Here is a 27873-nt window from a genome sequence, read left to right on the forward strand (position 1 = left end):
CTGGTGCTGTGTCACATATAGAAATTTTTTGATATTTGCAACCATAGTAAAACAAAGATTTATATTTTTGATATTTATTTTATATATTTAAATGCCATTTTTTAAAAATATATTTTATTGATTTTTTACAGAGAGGAAGGGAGAGGGCTAGATAGTCAGAAACATCGATCAGCTGCCTCCTGCACACCCCCCACCGGGAATGTGCCTGCAACCAAGGCACATGCCCCTGACTGGAATCGAACCCAGGACCCCTCAGTCCGCAGGCCAACGCTCTATCCATTGAGCCAAACCGGTCAGGGCTAAATGCCATTTAACAAAGAAAAAATCAACCAAAAAAAAAATGAGTTCGCATGTAACCTCTGACACGGATGTCATAGGTTCACCATCACTGGTTTATTCAATGAAAGAAGGAATCCCGGATTTACAGAAGGGGAGCCTGAGATGCAGAATCTGGCCACGTCATTCATTCATTCATTCATTCATTGGATGTACACCTACACATACATCCCCATACTGCCAGCCCCCATGCTGCACAGGGATAAAAGAGGCTGGGTCACGGATTTATTAAGCGCTGGCTGTGTTCTAATAATAATCCTATATAATAAAAGCCTAATATACAAATTGTTCCACCGGGAATTCAGCCACTCACTATGATGTGCGCTGACCACCAGGGGGCGGCGCAGAACATGGTGGGCATCCGGGTGCTGGCAGCAGGAGGCAGTGGAGCGGGACCGCAGCAGGATGGTGGAGCAGATGAGCAGATGGCACGAGGCCACGGCAGGTGCCAGTGGAGACCCAGATCGCCCTGCAGAGGCCACCGGCAGCGGTGACAGCGAGGGCAGGGGGGATTCCTGCCCTGCTCCCAAGCTCTGAGGCGGGATGGTGGAGCAGGTGAGAGGGCAGCGCCAGGTCACTCCCGGATCCCAATGCCAGGTGGGGCTGCAAGGCTCCAGGCCGAGCTGGGGCCCAATCCCCACAGGCCACCCTGAAGGACCCCAGCTGTGCATGATTTCTAGTAGCATATAAAATACTGTAGCCTGGCTGGTGTGCTCAGTGGTTGAGCGTCAACCCATGCACCAGGAGGTCACTGGTTCAACTCCCAATCAGGGCACATGCCCAGGTTTGGACCTCGATCCCCAGTGGGGGGTGCGGGGATGTGCAGGAGGCAACAGATCGATGTTTCTATTTCTGTCTCCCTCTCCCTTCCTCTCTCTCTGAAAAAAAAACTAAAAATATATTTTAAAAAATATAAAACACTGCATATAATAATGACCGTTATTGTTTTTGGAAATTGGGCTGATCTCTGTCCTGGCCAGCAGAGGGCGCAATTACACCAGAGTCCCACTTGCAAGATCACTGGCCTAACTGGGCTGATCTGAGCAAGAATCCAATCCTCTAGTACAGTGGTTCTCAACCTTGGCTGCACATTAGAATCACCTGGGAATCTTTTTAAAATCCTGATTTCTGGGCCTCGTCCTCCAGAAATTCTCTTTCTTTGTTACTAATGTGGCCTCACCCCATAACAAAGAAACAGAATTTCCGGAGGACGGGGCCCAGAAATCAGGATTTTAAAAAGATTCCCAGGTGATTCTAAGGTGCAGCCAAGGTTGAGAACCACTGCTAGCAGCCTTGGCTAATGATGCTGGTTCCTCAGGTGGCGAAGAGTCCTCACTGAGGCCACTTCTGGGAAACGCCCACCCAAGAGGCCCACTTTGCTTTTGCCATTGTCTGCAACACTCCTCTTGTTTTCCGTATTTTCAGTCTGTTGCTCCTAACTCCCCAAATGTAAGAGCCCTTCACCCCAACACTCTATGTTGCATGGCCTGTAACTAATGGCCTGCTTTTTAAAACCTCTATGCACTGACAATGCCCCAATTTTTATTCCTATCACCTGAACTCGCATCTCCTCTTAACGGATGCCTCCTTGACATCTCCATTGGGTGTCTATAGGCATCCAAACCCTACCTGTCCAAAGCAGGGCTCCTAAAAATAATCCTATATCATAAAAGCATAATATGCAAATTGACCAAACAGCCCAACAGCAGAACGACCATCGGAAGATCATCTGGGACCACGCTATGACACCCACTAACATCAGGCCAGCCAGGTGAATGCATTGTGATTGGTTGGAGGCCCCAGCCATCGCCCATGATTGCCCCACAGAGGGAGGCCCAGACCACCAACCAGCTGGCTGCAGTGCCGGCAGCCGGGGGAAGGAAGACCTACTCTGACACGAATTTCATGCATCGGGCCCTAGTAATTAATAAATAGATAAACAAACAAAGCAGGGCTCTTGATTGTCACCCAATCCAAGCTGGCCTATCCCCTTCCACCTTCCCCTTCTCAAGTAACAGCAGATCGAACCTTCCAAGAGCCCCGATACAAACTGAGGGACGATCCCTGAGCTCTCACTGCCTCTCACTCCCTACATCTGATTTATCAGCAAATCCTGGCTGCCTTGCTTTCAAAACCTAGCTAGCATCAACTGCTTCTCATTCCCCTCCTCCACAGCTAGCTCTCACCCTGGTCCAGACATCACCAGCTCCTGCCTGGATAATCGCAGTCATCTCCTCACTGTTCCAGCTTCTGTCCTTGACTCCTTATGCTGTATACCTGATACACTTTTCTGTATCTATTGAGATAACTGTATAATTTGTCTCAATTTAAAATGCCTAATGACATAAATTTTCTTTTCTTTTTTAAAAATATATATTTTTATTGATTTCAGAGAGCAAGGGAGAGGGAGAGAGACTGAAACATAAATGATGAGAGAGAATCATTGATTGTTTGCCTCCTGCACACCCCCCACTGGGGACTGAGCCACAACCCAGGCATGTGCCCTTGACCAGAATCAAACCGGGAACCCTTCAGTCCGCAGGCTGAAACTCTATCCACTGAGCCCAACCAGCTAGGGCTCTTTTCTAATTTATTAATAAATTTTATTTCTATTCCTGAGATAAACCCAGCTTGTTCGTGGTATTTTTTAGATTGTGGCATTTTATTAATATCTTAATTAACATTTTTTTATAATTTTTGCATCTCAGTTATAAATTATATGGGTCTATGATTTTCCTTGTTTATGTATTGTCTTGTCCAAGTCTGGTGTTCAAATTAGGCTAACGTCATCAAATAAATTAAGGAGTTTTCCCACACTTAATATATTGAGGAAGAAATTGTGCAACATTGGAATTATCTGTTTCTTGAATGTTTTATTGTCCTTACTTGTAAATCCATTTGCTTATGCTGTTTTTCTTGTAGGGATATTCTCAACTATTGATTTAAGTTCTTTTTTCCCCTCCTTTATTGGTTTTAGAGGAAGAGAGAGACATCTATTTGTTGTCCTACTTATTTATGCATTCATTGGTTGCTTCATGTATGTGCACCGACTGGGGACGCACCAGCAACCCAGGCATATGGGACAATGCTCTAACTAACTGAGCTACCCAGCCAGGGCTGCCCTAGCTCTTGACAGATAGTTTCATTGGGTATACAATGCTAGGTTGATAATTATTTTCTATTGGCACACTGAACATACACCATTTGTGGCTGCCATTATCACTATAAAGAAGTAAAATCTGCCGAAACCGGTTTGGCTCAGTGGATAGAGCGTCGGCCTGCGGACTGAAAGGTCCCAGGTTCGATTCCGGTCAAGGGCATGTACCTGGGTTGTGGACACATCCCCAGTAGGAGGTGTGCAGGAGGCAGCTGATCGATGTTTCTCTCTCATCGATGTTTCTAACTCTCTATCTCTCTCCCTTCCTCTCTGTAAAAAATCAATAAAATATATATTAAAAAAAAAAAAAGAAGTAAAATCTGCCCAGCTGGTGTGGCTCAGTGGTTGAGCATTGATCAATGAACCTGGAGGTCATGGTTCAATTCCCAGTCAGGGCACATGCCCAGGTTGCGGGCTCACTCCCCAGTATGGGGCGTGCAGGAGGCAGCCGATCAGTGATTCACTCTCATCATTGATGTTCCTATCCCTCTCTCCCTCTCCCTTCCTCTCTGAAATCAATTTTACACACACACACACACACACACACACACACACACACACTGAGTGGCCAGATTATTACTGACGTTTGTAGGCAAATTAGCTATAATTTCACACTGAAGTTGCTAGAGGGCCAGACCATTATAAATAGGGAAGCAGCCGAAACCGGTTTGGCTCAGTGGATAGAGCGTCGGCCTGCGGACTGAGGGGTCCCAGGTTCGATTCCGGTCAAGGGCATGTACCTGGGTTGCGGGCACATCCCCAGTGGGAGATGTGCAGGAGGCGGCTGATCGATGTTTCTCTCCCATCGATGTTTCTGACTCTCTATCTCTCTCCCTTCCTCTCTGTAGAAAATCAATAAAATATATTTTAAAAAAAATAAAAAAAATAAATAGGGAAGCAGGTTGTTTACCACGAAGGTAGAAGTGATTTTTTTCTGAAGATGTGGGTAACCAACGCGATTTAACAGCCTTTGAACGTGGGATATATTTGAACGTGAGTGGCCAGATTCTTATAACCACCCCATCAGTACTTCGTTGGGCCACCTTTTGCCTTCAATACTGCAGCGATTCTTCTTGGCATTGACTCCACAAGATGTTGAAAGGTGATGCGAGGAATCTGACACCATGCCTGATGAATAGCACTGTCCAGTTCTGTGAGATCTGATGGTTGTGGAACCAGCTGCCTGATGGCTCTTTTAACTTCATCCCACAAATGCTCAATCGGATTGAGATCTGGTGATTGTGGGGGCCACCTAAACAAGGTAAAGTCTCCCTCATGTTCTTGAAACCACTCCTGCACAATACGAGCACCGTGGCACGGCGCATTGTCTTGTTGGAAGAAGCCATCTCCATTGGGATACGCCATCAACATGATAGGATGAACTTGATCAGCAACGATATTTAGGTATGTTGTGCTATTCAGACGTTGTTCCACATGAATTAAAGGGCCCAAATCATGCCAGGAAGACATGCCCCAAACCATAACACTGCCCCCACCAGCTTGAAGGGTTGTACTCATGCATGTGAGGTGCATGCTTTCATGCTGTTTCCACCAAATTCTCACTCTGCCATTAGCATGATGCAACTGGAAACGTGATTCATCGGACCACATGACTTTTTTCCAATGCTCGACTGTCCAATCCTTGTGTTCCTGTGCGAATTGGAGACGTTTTATCTTGGTAACTGCAGACAGCAGAGGTGTTCGAACAGGCCTTTGGCTTCCACATCCCATACGATGCAGTGTACGGCTAATTTGCCTACAAACGTCAGGTGGTCATAATAATCTGGCCACTCAGTATATACATATATATTATAACATGAAGAAGTAAAATCTCACCCGAGCTGGTTTGGCTCAGTGGATAGAGCTTCAGCCTGTGGACTGCAGGGTCCGGGGTTTGATCCCCAGAAGGAGGTGTGCAGGAGGCAGCCAATCAATTATTTTCTCTCATCATTTATGTTTCTATCTCTCCCTCTCCCTCTCTGAAATCAATAAAAATATTTTTTAAAAAAGTAAAATCTCAATCTGAGTGCTATTTCTTACCTGTTTTTGTTTTTCTAGTTCCTTTAAAAAGTCATTTCTTTTTTTAAATTTTTTTTGCCAGTATGCAATTTCACAGGATATGTCTAATTGTGGGTTTCTTTTAATTTAGCCCGTCTTGGATTCCCTAAAATTGTTGTATTTGATTACTGGAGTCTTTCCATAATTTTGGAAAATTCTGTTCTCTCTTTGAAGTGCTGCACTTACCTGCAACTTAGCCTCATACGTAGCTGGGCGCATGAGGAGAAACGCTGGCTTGCTGCCCCTCCTGAAAAGATAGCCCTCCGATTGCTGGGGAGAGCAAACCCCATTGCACCAGTCTGGAGTGGATTTTCCATCTCACTGAACTGGTAGAAGGGAGGTAGAAGATATCAAATACCACAGATACTCCCTGTTCTAACCAAATTTTCTCATCGATTTTCTTGAATAGATGTTTCCTTATTGGCCGTATGGCCTTAGGACTATTTCCAGAGACTTTATTTATTTTAATCATCACCTGAGAATATGTATATTGAATTTTAGAGAGAAGAGGAGAGAGAGATGAGAGAGAAGAGAAGAGAAACATCTATCAGTTGCTTCCCATGCTTGCCCCCATCTGGAATTGAACCCACAACTTAGGAATATACCCTGACCAGGAATCCAACCCAAAAACCTCTGGTGCATGGGACAACTGAGCCACCCAGCCAGGGTGCCTGTTAATACTTTTTGATGTTATTTCCCACTGAAAATACAAAATACGTTTGCAGTGTATGCACATATCAAATCATTATGTTGTACACCTAAAACTAATACAGTGTTACCTGTCAATTATCTACATATATAAAAGCCAAGCAACTGTCCAACCAACCATCCGACCAGTAGCTATGATGTGCACTGACCACCAAGGGGCAGACGCTCAATGCAGGAGCTCCCGAGCTGCGGTGACTTCACAGCTGCGGTTCTCGGGTGACATACCCGGAACCACAGAGGAGGGAGTCCGATTCCAGGGGTCGTCACCCGAGAACTACCCTCTCGCAATCCATGACATCTCGGGGAATGTCGGAGAGCCTGTTTCAGCTCAATCACGACAGGCCAGGCCGAGGGACCACACCTGTCAGAGGGACCCCACTCACTCTGTAGACGACCTTTGAGCCCCAGTGCCGCTCAAGATGCGGCCAGCGAGGGAGGGACCACCAAGAGGTTGGCTCCAGGGCTTGTCCGGCCTGTCATGCCCAGTCCTGCCCACCAGCCACCTTCTAATTAATTTCCTTTCAATGTGCAAGAATCTGTGCACCAGGGCAGTAGTATTTCAATTAAAATGGAGGGGAGAGAAATCTCTCAGTAATATGGAAAAAGATTAGAAGATGACATTTACATTTTATATATCTTACTTCAGTAAAATATATATATTAATGAATAAAAACATGTACATGTTTACAACACACCCAACAGGAACTGGGGTCACTGTGACAAGGGGCACAAAACGTGTGGCCTTCCTGTGCACAAGCACCCTACATGTTAAAAAATAAATAAATAAAAATAAAAACATGTACACTAACAAAAAAGTCAAAAACTAAGAAAAATTTGAAAACAGTTTAGCCTAGCCAGTATAGCTCAGTGGTTGAGTGTCGACCCACGAACCAAGAGTCTCTGGTTCAATTCCTGGTCAGGGCACAGGTCCGAGTTCTGGGCTCAATCCCCAGTAGGGGACTGCAGAAGGCAGCCGATTGATGATTTTCCTCTTTCTCATCGATGTTTCTTGCTATCCCTCTCCCTTTCTCTCTCTCTAAAAGTCAAAATTAAACACACACACACACACACACACACACACACAGGAGTTTAATAAGCTTTACTTATTATTGTTTTAAATAAATAGATATATTTAAAGTTTTTTTAGCAAAATAATTTTTTAAAATAGATTTTTATTGATTTCAGAGAAAGAGAGAGAGAGAAACATCAATGACGAGAGAGCATCATTGATTGGATGCCTCCTGCACGCTCCACATTGGGGATCAAGACCGCAACCCAGGCATGTGCCCTGACCTCTGGGTTCACAGGTCGACACTTAACCACTGAGCCACGCCAACTGGGCAGCAAAATAATTTTATTTACTAACACATAGTAAACATATACATCCAACATCTTGCACATTTATTCACAAATGACTTCCCAATTCCAATAACTGCCTTGATATTTAAGCATGTGTTAAAATTTATCTTAGTTGAGATAAAAAAAAAAATGCTTTGGCCCTGACTGGTTTGGCTCAGTGGATAGAGCGTGGGCCTGTGGATTGAAGGGTCCCGGGTTTGATTCTGGTCAAAGGCATGTACCTTGGTTGCGGGCACATCCCAGTAGGGGTAAGGGGGTGTGTGGGAGGCTGCTGATCAATGTTTCTCTCTATTCCTCTTCCTTCCTCTCTGTAAAAAATCAATAAAATATATTTTTTTTAAGAAAGAAAAAGAAAAATGCTTTGTTGTTGTTCATCTTCACCCAAGGATATTTTTTCTACTGATTTTTTATTTTATTTATTTTATTTTTTTTTAATTAAATCTTTATTGTTCAGATTATTACATTTGTTCCTCTTTTTTTTTCCCCCCATAACTCCCCTCCTCCCAGTTCCCACCCCACCCTCCACCCTCACTCCCCACCCACTGTCCTCATCCATAGGTGCACGATTTTTGTCCAGTCTCTTCCCACATCTCCCACACCCCTTTCCCCCCCAAGAATAGTCAGTCCATTCCCTTTCTATGTCCCTGATTCTATTATAATCAACAGTTCATTCTGTTCATCAGATTATTTATTCACTTGATTCTTAGATTCACTTGTTGATAGATGCATATTTGTTGTTCATAATTTGTATCTTTACCTTTTTCTTCCTCTTCCTCTTCCTCTTCTTAAAGGATACCTTTCAGCATTTCATATAATCCTGGTTTGGTGGTGATGAACTCCTTTAGCTTTTCCTTATCTGTGAAGCTCTTTATCTGACCTTCAATTCTGAATGATAGCTTTGCTGGATAAAGTAATCTTGGTTGTAGGTTCTTGGTATTCATCACTTTGCATATTTCTTGCCACTCCCTTCTGGCCTGCAAAGTTTCTGTTGAGAAATCAGCTGACAGTCGTATGGGTATTCCCTTGTAGGTAACTGAGTTTCTTTCTCTTGCTGTTTTTAAGATTCTCTCTTTATCTTTTGCTCTTGGCATTTTAATTATGATGTGTCTTGGTGTGGTCCTCTTTGGATTCCTTTTGTTTGGGGTTCTCCGCGCTTCTTGGACCTGTAAGTCCATTTCTTTCACCAGGTGGGGGAAGTTTTCTGTCATTATTTCTTCAAATAGGTTTTCAATATCTTGCTCTCTCTCATCTTCTGGCACCCCTATAATTCTGATGTTGGTACGCTTGAAGCTGTCCCAGAGGCTCCTTACACTATCCTCGCATTTTTGGATTCTTTTTTCATTTTGCTTTTCCGGTTGGATGTTTTTTGGTTCCTCGCATTTCAAATCATTGACTTGATTCTTGCGCTCCTCTGGTCTGCTGTCGGGCGTCTGTATAATATTCGTTATTTCAGTCCGTGTATGCTTAATTTCTAGTTGGTTCCCCAATATAAGATCGAGGGTCTTATTAGTTTTCGTGTAGATCTCATTAAGTTTATCGGCAGCTTCTAAACAGTTCTTGAGAGACCTTAAAAGTGTGGTTCTGAACTCTATTTCTTCCATTGACAATTTTGTCCTGTTTCTTTGTCTCCGCATTTTGTTATGCTTCCTTGGTGCACCCCCTAGTGGTCTTTGTTCGTAGTCTTATAGTTAAACCTTGATTGTTGTAGCTAATTCCAGGGAGGGTTTGACCTCCAGGCCAAGTGGCTATGAGAATCACCTGTGTCAGCAGTGAGAGAACTTCTGTCCTCTAGGGAGGTGCTAATCTAGCCTTTGCCTGAGGCTATCCGGCAAATGCCTCTGTGCAGGGCTTGGGCGGGGCGGGTCGCACAGGATCAACAGGGTGGGCCGGAGAGAGCAGTTATGGCGGCTCTCAGTCCTGTCTCCAGGGGCTCTGCCTCTCTGAGTCCCAGCACCCGCTGCAAAGCTCGGAGAGAAAGCTGCACTCGCTCTGACCGAAGCCAGACAGTCCCGCTTCTCCCGTTTGAGTCTGGGTCCCTAAAGACTCGCCCGGATCTGGAGCTCAGAGTCTGTGACTCCCTCCCGATTGAAAACGCCAACCGCGCCCTCCGCCGCCAGCCCGCTCCGCGCGCTCCGCACCTCAGAATTTGACTTCAGCACTGCGCCTCCTCTGAGTGTCCGTGTGCGTTTCTCTTTCCTCCTAGTTGTAGGACTTCCACTCAGCCAGCGTTCCTGTGGTTCTGGGTGATGTCCCCTCCGTTTTTTGGTTTCACTTTTGAAGTAGTTGTTCAAAGCAGCAAACTCCGGCGTTAACCTATGCCGCCATCTTGGTTCTCCCTGCCATGTATCCTCTACTGATTTTTTAGAAAGAGTTGGAAGGAGGGAAGAAGGAGCGGGGGAGAGAGAAACATCGATGTAAGAGAGACACAATGATTGGTTGCCTCCTGCAAATGCTCGACCAGGGCCTGTGATCAAATCTGCAACCCAGGTGTGTGCCTTTGACTGGGAATAAACCCGAGACCCTTCGGTGCTCAGGCCAATGCTCGAATGGCCAGGACTGAACAATGCTTTTTTTTTTTTTCAATGGTTATGTAATCCAACCTCTATTGTAAAAGGAAAACATAAAAAATACAGTGGAAATGACATGCAAGATGATCACTAAGCACATCAGTGAGCCACAGGTACGGGAGAGGAGGGCATGCCTATGCCCTGGCTGCCGGGCACCACGTCCCGCCACTGCTTGGAATGGGAAGGAATGCCTCATGCTGACGTCGGGCTTTTAACTGTTCTGGGAGACAAAAAAAAAAAACACCAAAATTGCCTTTTACTTAAGAGACACACGAAGCAGGTTCCAAGATTCTCTTCTCTGTCCAACCCTAGAGAGGGATGGATCTCCAATCCTGGTCAGGGTCTGGATGGCGATGCCCTGTCCCTGTCCTGCAGCACAGGGGGTGGCTGTAGAGGGCTGGGTGTGGAAGGTCATGAAGTTTCTCAGTTCAGAGCCAGCCGGAGCTGTGAAGGGAGAGGCATCCTCGGGCTCAGGAGGGAGGCAGGCTCTTGGTGCTGCCTCACTGCTCTTGGTCTGGCCGTTCCTCTTCCTTCTGCCCCAAACCGATGTTCTCAAGCTCCTGCAAAGCCTCATCCATGAAGTCCTGGGGATTCTGCTTGTAGGACACAGCTAATCGAATTGCGTCGCTGAAGAGCTTCACCACGTGGTGCCATCAGCAGCTGAGACAAAGTACAGGGGTAGGGAGAACTTCCTGGCAAAATTGAAGCTTTTTGGGGTCACCTTTATGTCAGCATTGATTTTATTGGCCACCACGACACACGGGATCTCTGGCCTGAACTCCCGAAGCTCCGTGTACCAGGTGCCCAGGTTCTTACACGTGACTTTCCTCTGCACATCGAACACCATGATGCAGGCGTGGGCTCTGTGGTAGTAGGAGGCATGCATACTCTGGAACCGCTCCTGGCCCGCCGTGTCCCAAAAGTCCACAAGAATGGTCTTGCCACCCACAGTAGCTGTGTGCTTATCCAGGTCGGGGCATACGTGGACAGCTGCTGGGGCTGAAATCCGTCCATGAGAAACCTCCCCATGAGTTCGGACTTGCCCACAGCGCTGTCGCCCAGGCAGATGAACCTCACGTTGTCACCAGCACCGTATTTCTCTGGGTCCACCGCACAGGGGTTGGCTTTGTCCCTGGCCATCGGCCCCTGGCTCAGCCCAGGGGAGGGGGCTATCTCTTGGGCCCTGCCCTCCATCCCGGGTGCCCGGGGGGCCGTGCGGACCCGCACCCCTAGGACCCGTCCGCTCGGACCCGCGGGCTCACGCAGCGCCGCACCGGCTTTCTGAACAATGCTTTTATATGGATATCACACTAAATATATTGGATTGGTCACAGCAGAATTCGCTTTGTTAATTAGATTAGTTCTATAAAGTTAAGGTTTTGAAAAACACTACTTTTGCATATCAGCAATATCAGCTTGTATTTCAAAGAAATTTCCGTAGTGTTTCTGGTTATGGAACCACTGATGTGCGTCTGTTTGGTGTTCTGCAGGCAGATGCACACGGCCACGCGGCGGAGGTAAACCATAAAGCATTCGCAATGGCTTTGGCAGCATCAGGATGACACGTGAAGGGACTCTCAGACACTGGTATGCAGGCAGCTAATTCCTTTTTCATTCCATTTTCTTTGTCACTTATTCTCTCCAATGGCCATGAGTGCTTTTAATAATATCAGTTGCAAAGTTCTTATCTTTAAGTTCTGCCTGGAAAGAAAACTGGTCCTCTGGTTTTCATCAGGAATCTTGGACCTTCGGAACCAGGCCACAGTAGCTTCTGGGTAGCCAGGTTTCAGCCCCTGGCATCTTTAACGTCATTATAATTTGCTGCATCAGGACTATTGACATTAACGGCAATCACTCTCCCATCAGTTTCCCTTTTCATTGATCACAGCCAATATGCTCAGTCAGACCTTTCACCCCGATCACTTCCCCTCTTGCACATACCTTGCTTCCCGTTCCACAGGCGTCAGTTGGTGCCGGGAGCCGGTCCATCCTTGCTGTTTCAAGGGACCTGGCATATATGGCATACTGTTCTTAAAATGTTTGCTCACCTTCTTGGCACTATTTGTTTTAACCACGGTCTCCTCTCTGAGAAAGGTTGTTTCCCCAGGTAGGGATTTTCCCCTGAAGTTAGGGAGGGAATAAAACCCCTCAACTAAGTGCCAGGCGGGTAATTAATCACTTTAACTACGAACAATCATGCTTAAGCTACATAATCTTTACTCCCTGGAATGGAGATAAGAAACGCCCTAACCTTTGTAATAGAGATTGATAGGATTGAATCAACTGGTATAAATATAGATGTAACAAGACAGCAAGACACAGAACTGAGAAGACAGAACCAAGAGAGACAGAACCTAGGCACAGAACCTACACAGAACGTTCTCTAGATACAGAAGAACTTCGCTGGAGAGAACATGGCAAAAGATCCTGGACAGAAACTGGCCTCAGAACCTAGAGACAGAACCTAGCGAGAGAACATGGCAAAAGATCCTGGACTGAACCTGACTACAGAAATTGGCAAGAGAACCTGACTAGAACCTGGTGACTGAACCTGGCTGGAGAACCTGGGCAGAACCTGGCTGGAGATCCTAACCAGAACTTCGCTGGAGATCCTGACCAGAAATTCGCCGGAGATCCTGAATAGAATCAGAACCTAAGCAGAACCTCTCTGGAGATCCAGACCAGAACTTGGCTGGAGATCCTGGCTGGAGATCCTGGCTAGGCTGCTGATCAACTGAACACTGTCTCCGTGTCCTTCCTTCTTCGCCGACTCCGTCTACGCCTTTGGGAACCCCTGGACCTGCTGGGGCTGGACCCCGGCAAGTTGGGTCATGGCTACCATTACAGCCAGTGTGTTTGTCCCTGTGTCCTGGGTCTTGCCGAGTCTGAAGGATGGCACCAGAGTTCCAGATATATCCTTTACAAGGGGACAGATCTGCAAAATAACCGTTTCCCTTTTTTCACATCTTGTTTAATTGGGTTTAAAGGGTCTTTTGTAGCAATCTCCATTTTTGTGTTAGACCAGCGAGGTACTTCAACTACCATGTGGACTGGAACACATCCTTATCTGCATAAATTAGACTATCATGAAATGGAGAGATATATTGTCTGTTTTCATTTTTGAAGAAGACTCGGTATTCGAGGGTGAAGGGAGCAACATGCTCCCGCTGTTGTGGCCATTCATGGTGCCTGAGATGAGCAGCCTCGCCACAGAGCAAGCAGCCAGCAGCCCGCACACAGCACCCTATTTAAAAAGAGATCACAGCCCTGACTGGTTTGGCTCAGTGGATAGAGCATCGGCCTGTGGACTGAAAGGTCCCAGGTTCGATTCCGGTCAAGGACATGTACCTTGGTTGCGGGCACATCCCCAGAGGGCGTGTGCAGGAGGCAGCTGATCGATGTTTCTCTCTCATCGATGTTTCTAACTCTCTATCCCTCTCCCCTCCCTCTCTGTAAAAAATCAATAAAATATATCTTTTAAAAAATAAATAAAAATAAAAAGAGATTATCCTTACCACTGATAATCAATAAATGGTGTATAATAAACATAAAAAAATAAAAAGAGATAACATATTACCACATGGTTAAATATGTATATACTAGAGGCCCAGTGCACGAATTCATGGATTTGTCCAAACATTTCAAAACCTATGACTTACTCCAATATAAGTTTCATAATAGTTTTTTTAAAAATTCAGTAGCAAAAAGGAGAAACTTCTGGTTGTCCCCCAACATTTATTACACTAATAAAATTACATTATACCACACCTAGTCCCTGTGACTTGCTTTATGTTCTATACAATTGTGTTTTTAAGATACATTCATGTTTTAAGTCGTTGTGGTTCATTCATTTTTTCTGCAAATCAATGTACCATATGTATTGGTATAAATATACTAAAGTGTGCTTATTCATTCTCTAGTCAATAGACTTGTGGACTTTTCAATTTTTTTTTTTAGTTAGTTTGTCTTTATCATTATAAACAGCGTTGCTGTGAGCATTTGTGTACACATCTCTGTCTATACTGCTGCAAAAATTCTAGGAACAGAATTCCAGGACCCTAGAATGCTTGGAGAGTCAACATTACAAGGCAGGACCACTTATTTTCAAGCAATTACACCGACCGACACCCACACAAGCATGTAGGAGCTCCCTTGTGTCACGTGCTTTCAGACTCTTGTATTTTCAGAACTTAAAAAAAATTACTGATTTTCTTAGAGAAACATGAATTTGTTGTTCCTCTTTATCCATTCATGGTTGATTCTTTTTTTTTTTAATATATTTTATTGATTTTTTACAGAGAGGAAGGGAGAGAGATAGTTAGAAACATCGATGAGAGAGAAACATCGATCAGCCGCCTCCTGCACATCTCCCACTGGGGATGTGCCCGCAACCCAGGTACATGACCTTGACCGGAATCGAACCCGGGACCCTTCAGTCCGCAGGCCGACGCTCTATCCACTGAGCCAAACCGGTTTCGGCATGGTTGATTCTTATATGTGCAACCTTGGCATATAGGGGACGATGCTCTAACCAACTTAGCTACCAGGCCAGAGCCAGAAACACATTTTGACAATCAGGTTTGTGTGAAATGGCATCTCATTGGGGTTTTAATTTGCATTTCCATGATTCCTACTGAGATTGAACATCTTTTCATTTTTATTTTATTTTATTATTTATTTTTTAATATATTTGTATGGATTTCAGAGAGGAAGGGAGAGGAAGAGAGATAGAAACATCAATGATGAGAGAGAATCATTGATTGGCTGTCTCCTGCACAGCCCCTACTGGGGATTGAGCCCGCAATCCGGGCATGTGCCCTTGACTGGAATCGAACCCGGGACCTTTTGTTCCGAAGGTGGACGTTCTAACCACGGAGACAAACCAGCTAGGGCTTGAACATCTTTTCAGATGTTGGTGCCATTTACCAACATCTTTCATTACTCAGTTTAGGTGATTTGGCAGCAGAATTCAACCTGGCCAAGCTGTTGAGCACATAAGTAATTGATTTTTAGAGAGAGAGGAAGGGAGAAGGAGACAGAAAGAGAAACATCAATGTAAGAGTGGAATACCCATGGGTTGCCTCCTGCACACCCCCTACCAGGGATTGAGCCCGCAACCAGGGCATGTTCCCCGACCAGGAATTGAATCGGCAACCTTTAGGTGCAAGGGACAACGCCCACCCAACTGAGCTACACTGGCCAGAGGTGAGCACTTCGTTTTTAGTTTAGTGTTTTGTGTATACACACACACACACACAGATATCTCTTCCACAAAAATACAATAGGGTCTTTAGAGGTTGTAACTACTAGAGTCTTCACTGAACTACACTTTTATGTTTTAGGCACTTTTCTTCATGTGTAATATTTCAAAGTTTCAAACGTATTAAAAATTCAGAAAGTGTAGCCCCGGCTGGCATGGCTCAGTGGTTGAGCGTCGACCTATGAACTATGAGGTCCATGGTTCGAGTCCTGGTTAGGGCTCATGCCTGGGTTGCAGGCTCGATCCCCAGTGGGGGGAGTGCGGGAAGGCAGCCAACCAATGATTCTCTCATCATTGATGTTTCTATCTCTCTCTCCCTCTCCCTTCTTCTCTGAAATCAATAAATATATATATATTTAAAAAAAATTTCAGAAAGTCTAAAAGGCAAACAAACTCCTTCCCACCTCATTCCACACCCACCCACTTTCCATCTCAGCCTTTCCTAGTAACATGTTTTATTACATTCCTGTCTTTCCAGCATTTCTTTATGCAAATAGAAGCAAATAGGAAGCTAAATACTTACCTCTTTTTTACACAAAAGGCTTGCTAATTACACTGGTAGGTTGCACCTTGCTTTTGGTCTATACTTTGGAGACCATCCTGTCAGTACATAGTCTCCTTGCTCTTAACAGTTGCCTCATATCCCAAAGTATGGATAGACCATCACTCACTTAAGGGGTCTCCTGTTGATTCTCGAGTTATGGGTAATTTTTCACTTCTATAAACTAGGTTGTAATATATAATCTTGTATTGAAGTAGTTTCACATGGCAGCAATTTTTTATATATATATATTTAAATATATGTATTTAAATATATTTTTATTTATTTCAGAGAGGAAGGGAGAGGGAGAGAGAGATAGAAACATCAATGATGAGAGAATCATTGATGAGCCCGAAACCTGGGCATATGCTCTTGACCGGAATTGAACCTGGGGTCCTTCCGTCCACAGGCTGACACTCTATCCACTAAGCCAAACCGGCTAGGGCAGCAATTATATCTTTAGGAGAAATTTCCATCAGCTCAATGACTGGGTCAAATATTATCTTATACAATAAAAGGCTAATATGCAAATTGTCCTCTCAGGAGTTCGACCGCTCACTACGACATGCGCGGACCACCAGGCCCAGGTCCCTAGGCCTGGCTGGCAATTGAAGCACGAGCATCTGGCGTGGAAGGGCAGGTCCCAGCTGACCTCTGGGCCCCGTGCACCCCCCTCCGCCTGAGTCATGGCGCCCGAGTCCCCATGTGAAGATGCGCTGAGTATGGCTGGATGCTGTGAGCCAGGGCGTAGCCTGGGCTTCTTGGCTGCCCAGCAGTGCTGCACAGAAGTGGCAGCACACTCTCTCCAGGCCTGTCTTGCAGACCAGCTCCTGGGCGAACCCACAGGGACCCCAACCAACGGGCCCCTGCTGTCCCGGGGGCTGTGGCCTGGCTCACCTGGAAGAGGCCGCGTGGGTGCAGGGTGGGCTCATGACCCCTGGCGTCCCAGGGGAGGGTAGCAGGGGGAGTGAGAGCGAGCTCTGTGGACACCCCGCATTCTCATTGTAACTCTGTCACCATCACCCCCACTTCCAGGTAGCCAGAGAGAGGTCGTAGCAAGTCTCCAATGCCAGCCATGTTTGGGGCCACCCCCTGGTGGTCAGTGCATGTCATAGTGAGCAGTTGAAATCACGGTCAAGGGGAAAATTTGCATATTCAGCTTTTATTATATAGGATATTTTAAATTTATTTTAGAGAGGAAGGGAGAGAGATAGAAACATCAATGATGAGAATCACTGATGATTCTGAAACCTGGGCATGTGCCCTTGACTGGAATTGAACCTGGGTGTTTCAGTCCACAGGCTGACACTCTATCCACTGAGCCAAACTAGCTAGGCAGCAATTACATTTTTTTTTTACGAGGGATCTTTGTGTTTTGTTTTTTTAGAGCGTTGGCCTGTGGACTGAAGGGTCCCAGGTTCGATTCTGGTCAAGGGCATGTACCTTGGTTGCGGGCACATCCCCAGTAGGGGGTGTTCAGGAGGCAGCTGATCGATGTTTCTCTCTCATCGATGTTTCTAACTCTCTATCCCTCTCCCTTCCTCTCTGTAAAAAATATATTAAAAAAAAAAAGAATCTCAAACCGAACCGGTTTGGCTCAGTGGATGGAGCGTTTGCCTGCGGACTCAGGGGTCCCAGGTTCGATTCTGGTCAAGAGCATGTACCTTGGTTGTGGGCACATCCCCACTCGCGGGCGTGCAGGAGGCAGCTGATCGAGCTCTCTCATCGATGTTTCTGGCTCTCTATCCCTCTCCTCTCCCTTCTTCTTTGTGAAAAAATCAATAAAATATATTTTTTTAAAAAAAGAATTTTTTTAAATATATTTTTTTATTGATTTCAGAGAGGAAGAGGGAGAGATACAAATATCAATGATGAGAGAATATCATTCATTGGCTGCCTCCTGCACACCCCCTACTGGGGATTGAGCCCACAACCCAGGCATGTGCCCTTGGCCGTAATCAAACCCAGGACCTTTCAGTCCCCAGCTGACACTCTATCCACTGAGCCAAACCAGCTAGAGTAGCAATTACATTTTTAGGAAAAATTTCCATCAGCTCCATGACTGGGTCAAAGATTATCTCTCTATATAAAAGGCTAATATGCTTAGTGTCCGACTGTTCGACCTGTCGCAGTGACGTGCACTGACCACCAAGGGGCAGATACTCAACACAGGAGCTGCTGTTATGCACACAGAGAAACGGCATCTTGGACCTGGCACCCACAAAGCAACACTTGGCTTCCCCCAAGTGGGACAAAGGGCCCCCAACCACCCCGGAGTGACAGCCCACCAAAATGCAGCCAATGCTACCAATACTCCATGGCACAAAATGCGACCCACAGGCCAGCCTAGCCCTGAAACAGTCACTGAGGGCACCAGGTAATGACGTCACATAGCAATGCCAGGCTTTCTCTCCCTAGCCATGACTAGTCTTGTAGTTTCTTCAGCACAGGAACATGACTTGCTTTATAGCAGGTGGAAACATTTCACGCTTTAAACAAATGTCTGTGAAGCATTTTCCCGCGCCTCATCTAATTTGATCCTCAGGAAATCCTGGAGTAGCTAGATAGGACAGTGGTCGGCAAACTCATTAGTCAACAGAGCCAAATATCAACAGTACGACGACTGAAATTTCTTTTGAGAGCCAAATTTTTTAAACTTAAATTATATAGATAGGTACATTGTTATTAACTTAATTAGGGTACTCCCAAGGCTTAGAAAGAGCCACACTCCAGAGGCCAAAGAGCCACATGTGGCTCCGAGCCGCAGTTTGCCGACCACGGAGATAGGAGAATCAGTGGAATACTGTTTTCCTTTCATTAGCCAGAAAACGGAGGTTTAGAAAGCTTAGGAACTTGACCCAACTGAAAAGAAGAAATGGTGGAACTTGAAAATGACTTCAGGTTTTCTCACTGCACAGAATATAGTCAAACACTGTTGCAGTTAAATATTTTACCCTTGGTTCTCCCTGCGTGATCTACAATAATAATCTGTTTCGTGTTGATATTTACTGCTGTGTTACTGACAATTACCTGAAAAAGAAGCTGGAGTGCTTCACTGGGCTGGAAAAAGTTTAGCTAAATCAGAAATCAGGCAAATTAAGTTTATTCTATATATCTAAGAGGCTAGGTTGATTCTCGCATGCATGATACATGTAAAGCTCTCGCTGGCGCCAATTGCACACGTGTTTCCATCTGTCATTGTCGATCGTGAATTTGGTTGACACTTCTATTATAGAGAAAGGACGAATAGCAATATTAAAATATTTCTTCTAATTCCCTTTCAATGTGCACGAATCCATGCACTGGGCCATTAGTAATGTTATAAAATCCCATCAAATGTCCTCTATCAGGTTCTGACATTTGCACCTGCACCAGCTCATAGTGGATGGACGAGCTTATTTCCTCACAGCCTCTCCAACACAATTTCAACTGCTTTTTTGACATAACTGTGGTGACTCCATGTCATTTGTTGTGGTTGTCAATCCTCTCCTGAGGATATTTGTTCCATTGCTTTGCATAGAGTGGAAGGGAGGGATGGAGGGAGAAGGAAGAAGGAGAGAGAGCGAGACATTGACTGGTTGCCCCCGGCCCACAGCCCACAGGGGTGGTGAGCACACCACTACCCAGGTATGTGCCCTTGACCAGGAGTTGAACCCAAGACACTTTGGTCTGCGGGCGGGTGTTCTAACCACTTAACAACACCAGCCAGGGCTTCATGTAATTCTTAATGTACATTTCTCTTATTCTCAGTGAGGTTTGGGATCCCAGTGAGGTTTGGAATCTATTCTTCATTCCCACCTTTTAAAAAAAACATTTTAAACTTCATTTTTAGAAAGGGAGAGGGAATGAGAGAAACCTTGATGTGAGATAGCTGCCTCCTGCACACCCCCTACCAGGGATGGAGCCTGAAACCCAGCATATACCCTGACCAGGAATCAAACTGTCAACCTTTTGTGCACGGGAAAAAGCCCAACCAACTGAGCCACACTGGCCAAGGCCACTCCTACCTTCTTCTTCTTTTTAATATATTTTATTGATTTTTTACAGAGAGGAAGGGAGAGGGATAGAGAGTTAGAAACATCCATGAGAGAGAAACATTGATCAGTTGCCTCCTGCACACCCCCTACTGGGCATGGATGTGCCTGCAACCAAGGTACATGCCCTTGACCAGAATCAAACCTGGGACCCTGCAGTCCCCAGGTAGATGCTCTATCCAGTGAGCCAAACCAGCCAGAGGAACTCCTACCTTCTTAAAAGCCTGTCTTCCTATAGCTTTTTTGGTCTCATTCTCCTAATTTTCAAGTTAGTTTTAGTTCATACAAATAATAATAATAATAATAATAATAATAATAATAATACGATGATGATTAACAGCCAACACCAATGGAGTAGGTGTCGGTGTGTGCCAGGTGTCTGCTAAGCTCTACCCTGTCATTGCATTATTTGACCTTCTGAGTACAATGAGGTGGGTATTACTTTCATACCCATTTTATGAATGAAGAAAATGAGTCAGAGTCATTTACTGGCTTGCTCATGGTCATATGGCTAATAATCAAGTAACAGGAATTGAAATCGAGTCCTGTGTGAGCCCTGTGAAGGCAACCTCTTATATAACTTCTTTTTCTGTAGGAGAAGGCAGTATTAGGGATTGCAGGACAGAGAAGGATGGAAAGGATACAGCCAGGAAAACCTGAGAGGGAGGATTCAGGGTCTGACATTTAGAAGTCAGGGGACTTTAGTCTGGTGATTGCCGTTCTCTGAGTTTGTTTCTTAATCTTTAAATGGGGACAGAGCCCTGGCCAGTTTTGCTCAGTAGATAGAGTGTTGCTTTGCAGATTGAAGGGTCTTGGTTTCAATTCCAGTCAAGGTCCATGTACCTTGGTTGCAGGCTCGATCCTTAGCCCTGGTTGGGGGACGTGTGAGAGGCAACCAATTGATGTGTCTCTCTCATTGATGATTCTCTCTTTCTGTCTTTCCCCCTTCCTTCCACCCTCTCTAAAAATCAATGGGAAAATATCCTTGGATGAGGTTTAAGAAAGAAAGGAGGAGGGGCAGAGGGGTCATTATGAAGTAAGTAGGGCTTGGCACACAGTAAACGCCCAAATATATGCATGAATATATATGCAATAAATACTATGGAGCACTCACTCTGTGTCAGACACTGTTCTCCCTGCTGGCAGCATAGCAGTGAACAAGCAGACAAAAATTCATGCTCTGACCCAGCTGGTATTGCTCAATGGTTGAGCACCGACCTATGAACCAGGAAGTCATGGTTCGGAAATAAAAATTATATATTTACCAGAATTTTCATGCACTGGAGCGGGGGTTCCTCATCCCGGCCTCCCCCTTCTCACAGTCTGGGAGCCCTCAGGGGCGAGAGGAGACCCTGTGATCAGGGGAAGGCGACACCCCATCACACCTCTGCTGCTGCCACTGCTGGCAGTGCAAGCCTCGAGCAGCCCTCGTTACTTGAGCCTTGGGCGGCTAAGGGCTGAGGGGACTGGGCGCCACCATATTTGAGAAAGTGGCAGTCAATTAGCATATTCCCTCCTTATTGGCTGTGGGCGCTGCCATCTTTGAGGATGGGGCAATTACCATATTCCTTCCATATTGGCTGTGGGCGCTGCCATCTTTGAGGGTGGGGCTATCAATTAGCATATTCCCTCCTTACTGGCTGTGGGTGCCACCATCTTTGCAATGGTGTGAGGGTCAATTAGCATATTCCCTCTTTATTAGATAGGATTATCCATGCCCAGGAGGGACAGGCAAAAAAATTAATGCATATCATGTCTTATGTGGTGAGGAGTGCTGAAGAATAGAGAGCAGGGAAGGAGAGGAGGAGTTGGAAGGTGAATTTAAATAGGGTTGGCCTGGCCAGCATGGCTCAGTGGTTGAACATTGACCTATGAACCAATTCCTGGTCAGGGCACATGCCTGAGTTTGGGGCTCAATCCTCAGTAAGGGGTATGCAGGAGACAGCCAATCAAATGAGTCGCTCTCATCATTGATGTTTCTATCTCTCCCTCCCTCTCTGAAATCAGTAAAAAAATTAAAAAAATATATATTTATTGATTTCAGAGAGGGAGAAATACAAACATCAACGATGAGAATCACCGATTGGCTGCTTCCCACATGCCCCCTACTGGGGATCAAGTCTACAATCCAGGTAAGTACCCTTAACCAGAATCAAATCTGGGACCCTTCAGTTCGCAGGCCGATGCTCCAACCACTCAGCAAACCAGCTAGGGCAATAAAAAATAATTTTAAAAATTTCTTAAGCCCTAACCGGTTTGGCTCAGTGGATAGAGCATCAACCTGCGGACTCAAGTGTCCCAGGTTCAATTCTGGTCAAGGCATGTACCTTGGTTGTGGACACATCCCCAGTAGGGACTGTGCAGGAGGCAGCTGATCGATGTTTCTCTCATCGATGTTTCTAACTCTCTATCCCTCTCCCTTCCTCTCTGTAAAAAATCAATAAAATATATTAAAAAATTTTCTTAAAATAAAAAATAGAATGGTCAGGATCAGACTCACTGAAATGGTGACATTTGAGTTAAGGCCTGAAAGATATGAGAAAGGATCCATGATGGGAACTAAGAGCATTCATGCAGTGGAAATAATGAGCAAAGTCCTCGCGGTGGGAATGTGCCTGGATTGTTTGTGGCGCATGGGGTAGGTCAGTGTGGCTGGAGGGAATGAGGGAAGGAGCAGAAGATGAGGAGCTGGAGGTCAAAAGAGAGGTCCCCCAAGTCCTCTAGTTTGCGTTGAGAACTTTGGCTTTTATCTGAGCTAGAAGGGTGGGAGGGTGGGATGTGGAGCGAGGCGATCTCTTTCTATCACCAAGAGGTCAAGTAGGGTGTGGAAGTGGGGTGTAACCGAGGTTCAGTGGCATTGAGGTTTCTGTGCCGTTCAGTGGGGAGGGCTAGGGGCGCCCTGAGGTCTCCCCTTGAAGAAGTGCTGGGAAGGAGATTTCAGCACGCTGGACAGCGCCTGCACTTTGCTTGGAGACCAGGAAAGGGGCCTAGATCGGGGTGGAGCGTTCGAAGGCGCCCTATTAGAAGCTGTGCTCATGGACCTTGTGGAAGCTGCAGCTGCGTCCATATAGCTGCTGCGGTCAAAAGGGGTACTGAGGGAGTTTTCCTTGGTCGCTGTTCTGTCCATAACTGATCTGCAACATTTAAGGAATACAGTTCAAAAAAACAGAAGCGGTGCACTGTGAGCACCCTATGGGAAAGTGGCAGGGCGGGGCCTAGGAAAGGTCCTATTAAAATTGCTTGTGATGACACAGACAGAGGGGGCGTCACTGGGCAGGGCCTGTGGAAGGCTTCTATTGGGACTGGGGCTGTTGATTGGACATGGAAGAGGCGGGTGGTGTGTACCACGCGGGTCTAGGGGTGTGTTTGCAGAAGTGGGGCTATGGCCGGTTTTTGCGCCCAAGAGGAGGCCCACGCATCATCACAGATGCATAATCAGGATTATAGGGGCGCTCAGATCCCCCAATTTCTTCCCCGAGGAGTCCCTCAAATTGGGTACTAGGTGGTTGGCCCTAAGAAGCCGGTACTTTGATGTCCCAGGTAAGTGCAGGAGTTGGATTTCTGGACACAGAGCGTGGAATCCCTGAACTCTGAAGTGGGCCTCAGATACCTCTAACGTTGAAACAGGGGCCCCAGGTTTATCCATCTGGGGGTGGGGGGCACAACTGATATCTTTCCCCGCCCCGTCCCCAAGCCCAGCTGCCAAGAGACTCAGTTTAGGTGTCGGCTTCTTGGGAGACAATGGGAAGACCACGGACAGGACTTGGAACCTTTGGGTAATGGCCTCGTGGCCATGCCCTAGCCATTCCTGCGTGTGTCCCCCCCCCCCACCCCCCCCAGTGAGGGGAAGAATTGGGAGCCTGGGCACCTCCCTTCCCTGTATCTCGAGGCAAGGCAATGCCCCTTGCTAGGCCATTCTGCTGGTCTGGGACATTGTTTTAACCTATCTTGGGTCTGTGAGCTCTTCCTTTACCAAGTCCAGTGGACTCCGCCAACTAAGTCCCCCTGAAACTCACGGCAAGGATGTTCCAGAACTCAAGCCTCATTCCTGGTCTGTTGCCCTTATTCTCACTTCTCCCACACACCTATTCTCTGCTCAAGTCAAAAGGACTTCTCTGAAGCTTGACTTAACCTGGGTGTCTTCCCAGTTCAGAATCCTTCCATAGCTCTCAATTATTGTCAGGATAAAGGTTAGAATTCCTCTGGCTGGCTGTCAAGGAATTGCACTGGGTGCCCCTCGCTAACCTAGCAACATTTCTATCTTTTTGCAATCAAAAAGCTTCACCCACCTTGTCGGAGGCCCGTCCATCCTTGCTGCTTGACACAGTCGCTGCAGGAAAGAAACATCTGCACAGCAAATGTTTCAAGGGACCTGGCGTATATGGCGTACTGTTCTTGATGTTTGCTCCCCTTAGCGCTATGTGTTTTAACCAAGGTCACCTCTCCGAGAAAGGTTGTTTCCCCAGGTAGGGATTTTTCCCCTGAAGTTAGGGAGGGGATAAAACCCCTTAACTAAGTGCCAGGTGGGTAGTTAATCACTAACTACAATCACGATTAAGCTACATAATCTTTACTCCCTGGAATGGAGATAAGAAACGCCCTAACCTTTTCAATAGAAATTGACAGGATTAAAATCAACTGGTATAAATACAGATGTAACAAGACAATAAACACCAAACTTGGCTAGAGATCCTGGCTAGGCTGCTGATCAACTGAACGCTGTCTCCATGTCATTCCTTCTTCGCCGACTCCGTCCACACCTTTGGGGACTCCTGGACCTGCTGGGGTTGGATCCCAGCACCACCTGAGTTCGGCTCCAACTGAAATTTTGTTGCCTCTGCATGGCATAGCTTTCTCTTTCCCTCCCCAACACACCCATGGTCTCAGTTCAAGCATCCTGTCTCACTTGAAACACAAAAAGCCTTCCCTGACCCTTCCTGCTCATATGGAACAGGGTCTTCTTGGTGCCTAGAAGCACCATGAGGGCAGGGACCAACTCTGCCACCGAAGTTCCAGTACCCAGTGCAGGAGTGATACATAAACCAACATCCAATAAACACATGTTGAGTGAATCAAACAATGAACACAGGAAGTTTCCATTTATTCCGGAATGGGTTAGAATAAGCATCTGGGCCAAAAAGGCTTGCAGCAAAGAGCACACAGCCAGCATGGGGCTCACATCAGGAAACTGAATCTCAGCTGACAGCCCAGCTGTACAAGGCCAGGCCTCAGGGGCAGAGCAGGCCCTGCTGACCACACAAGAATGGTCAACGGGCCAAGGGAGCTGAATGCTCTGCCAGGGTAGTTGGGCAGCTAGGTGGTAACTTTCAGGTCAGACTGGGAACCTAGCCCAGAGGGACATGAGGCCCAGTGACTGCCAATCTAGAGAGGTGGAATCCTGGATCTGTATCCTATTACTACTCAGAGGTCCCCTTTGGTCCCAAGTCACCAATCCCCACCAACCCCCATGCCATCAGTCCAAAATTCTGGAAAGGCCCTGCTCCCCCCCCCCCCCCCCCAACACGTTGGCCCACCATGCCCGTGTCTATCTGTCCCACCAATGGTTTGGTCTCCTTTCCTGAGCCCTCTGGAGTGTTGTGTCCAGTCCCAGAGCACTGACACCCCCCCGACCCCCACAACCTATTCACCAGGCACCCCGTCTGATCAACTCGCTTAGTAAGCATGTGCGTCGCTGGTCCTTCCTGCTTATGTTCCTGGTGATCTTTGCTGTGACTGACAGATGCATGACACTGTCCTCCAGCAATATATGGGTCAAAGCATCTCCCCCACAGGCCAGCTCTGTTGCCCACTATGGCCCTGGCTGATGAGTTGGAGCAGCAGCTCAGTGAGGGATTCTCTAGGCTGGCTTCCTGGGGCTTGGAGGGCAACAGGCCTGGGAAGGCCTTGGTCAGCTTTGAGTGGGTGATGCCCCAGCAAGGCCTTCATGCTCAAGGTGGGTTCACATCTTCCTGAGCCCAGCCTCCTGCAGTAGCAGGTCCTGAGGGCTGGGACATTGCAGTTGGCCTCAGGCATCACCGGGCTATCAGCACCAATGAGGTCCCCAAGTAGCATTAAGGTGCCAAGGGATCTGGACTCATGAGCTGTCCCCTTAGGACAGATACCCACTGTGTTGCAATGCTGCTGCTAGCTCAGTGTTGTCCAGACCTGACCATGGTGATCTGGCTGTAGCTGAAGCTCCCAGGGTCGAAACCTTCACCCAGCAGCCCAGTGGGTGAAACCTTCACCCAACCCTATTGTGGGCTGCAAAAGTGTCTCCCAAAAGACATGTCCCCATCCTAACCATTGATGCCTGTGAATGTGACTGACTGTAGGTACAGGGTCTCTGTAGATACAAGGATCTTGAAATAGTATCATCCTGGATTAGAGTGGGCCCTAATTCCAATGGTTTGTGTCTTTGTAAGAAAGAGGAAGATTTGAGACACAGACTCATATTCATACATTGGAATATGGTAGTGGTCTCTGTTTGGGAGGCTGATGTGAGGAGACCTGTGTTGACAAGAAAGGTCCAGAGTTGGAAGGCATTTGGCAGTTGGGGCCAAGGGGCTCCTCCCTTTGGATTTCTGAGTGATGTAGACTCTGTCCAAAGCCTGTATCCTGTCATCACAAACACAAGGTCCCGAAGATGTCACATGGGTCTTTATCCTAGCCCCTGCACACGTCTGGGAGAGGAGCTGGGGTGGATATCCACCCTCAAGCCTGTATCCTCTCTCCACTCGTACACATACTTTAGGCACTTCAGGCTGACCAAAATGTTCACACTGTTGGCTACCCCTTGAATGGATTTCACAGGGCCCCTCTCCCCGACCTGGATCACTTGGTATCTAGGACCTCCTCTGCTGCAGCAGAGGCCAAACATTTCCCAATGTTTTCTTTTTAGTGCAGAATACCTTTTATCACCTCTCCAAGAAAGCAAGTCTTCATCCTTTGAAGACACACTGGAGTTTCTGCCTCGGCTGAGTAATCCTGCATCAAGAATGGGTTGCACTTCTCCCAGTAGCCATGGTTAACAAGCACGGGAGGACAAAGAGCTTAGGCGGTGAACAGTGCCAGGATCTGAGAGGGTGAAGAGGCAGCAAGTCGACAGGGGTCCCTGCAGAGGGCAGTGCAGGCCCTGTCTGCCCACAGGGCTCTTCCCAGACAGGCCACCCCCAGAGTTGAGAAGGGCTGCTCAGGGGAGGTTTCCTCCACCTCCACACTGATGTGTAAGTGTAGAATGTTCTGCAGCATTGGCTTCTAACCACTATGTGACAATGTCTCCCAAGCACTACAAAACTGCCTGCGATTGAGAACAGTGCTCCAGAGAAACCCACTGCAAAGCCCACCTGTGCGCGCTGTGAAATTCTCAGTAGGGGTGCCACAGAACGCCACCCCAAATAGATGGCTCCATCTGGGGGTGCCTCAGTCAAATTTCAACCAGGCTTTTTCAGATTAGGTTCTATGTACCCAACTTCATCCATGGTGACTTCAAATTGGACTTACACTACATCCAGAATTCATGGAGCATAAAACAAAGCATGCTCTATTGTGGGAGCATGGGCCGCTAGGCTACTATGCAGACACTCGGGGCTGTGGAGTTTGCTGGGACATTGGGGCTACAAGATTCCAGCTAACTGGTTGCTGGCCCTGACCAACTCAGTCAAGATGTCATAAGCCTGGAGGTAGCCACTATACCCTCATTGGTGAACAGGGACCATCCTGCCACATGCGCTCCACTTTCCAGTGCTGGAAACAGAGTGGAGGAACCTAAACCTGTCCATTGCACTCCTGGAGGGTCAGACACCCAGGCCTACGATGGCGCAGTTTTTTTTTTCTCGTTTTTTATTTGTCTACAT

The 27873-nt window shown here is 46.7% G+C and overlaps 4 pseudogenes; 2 read left to right on the forward strand and 2 right to left on the reverse strand.

Moving 5' to 3' along the window:
* The first annotated feature begins 6922 nt into the window (after nucleotides 1-6922).
* On the forward strand, nucleotides 6923-7028 carry LOC132236357 (small nucleolar RNA SNORA11; annotated as a pseudogene).
* Nucleotides 7029-10422: 3394 nt separating this feature from the next.
* On the reverse strand, nucleotides 10423-11460 carry LOC132235049 (rab-like protein 2A; annotated as a pseudogene).
* Nucleotides 11461-11464: 4 nt separating this feature from the next.
* Nucleotides 11465-27027, reverse strand: LOC132235050 (inorganic pyrophosphatase-like; annotated as a pseudogene).
* On the forward strand, nucleotides 23055-23178 carry LOC132236294 (small nucleolar RNA SNORA16B/SNORA16A family; annotated as a pseudogene).
* Nucleotides 27028-27873: the final 846 nt, after the last annotated feature.

Source organism: Myotis daubentonii, chromosome 5, assembly GCF_963259705.1.
Source record: "Myotis daubentonii chromosome 5, mMyoDau2.1, whole genome shotgun sequence".
In the NCBI taxonomy this organism is placed as follows: Eukaryota; Metazoa; Chordata; class Mammalia; order Chiroptera; family Vespertilionidae; genus Myotis; species Myotis daubentonii.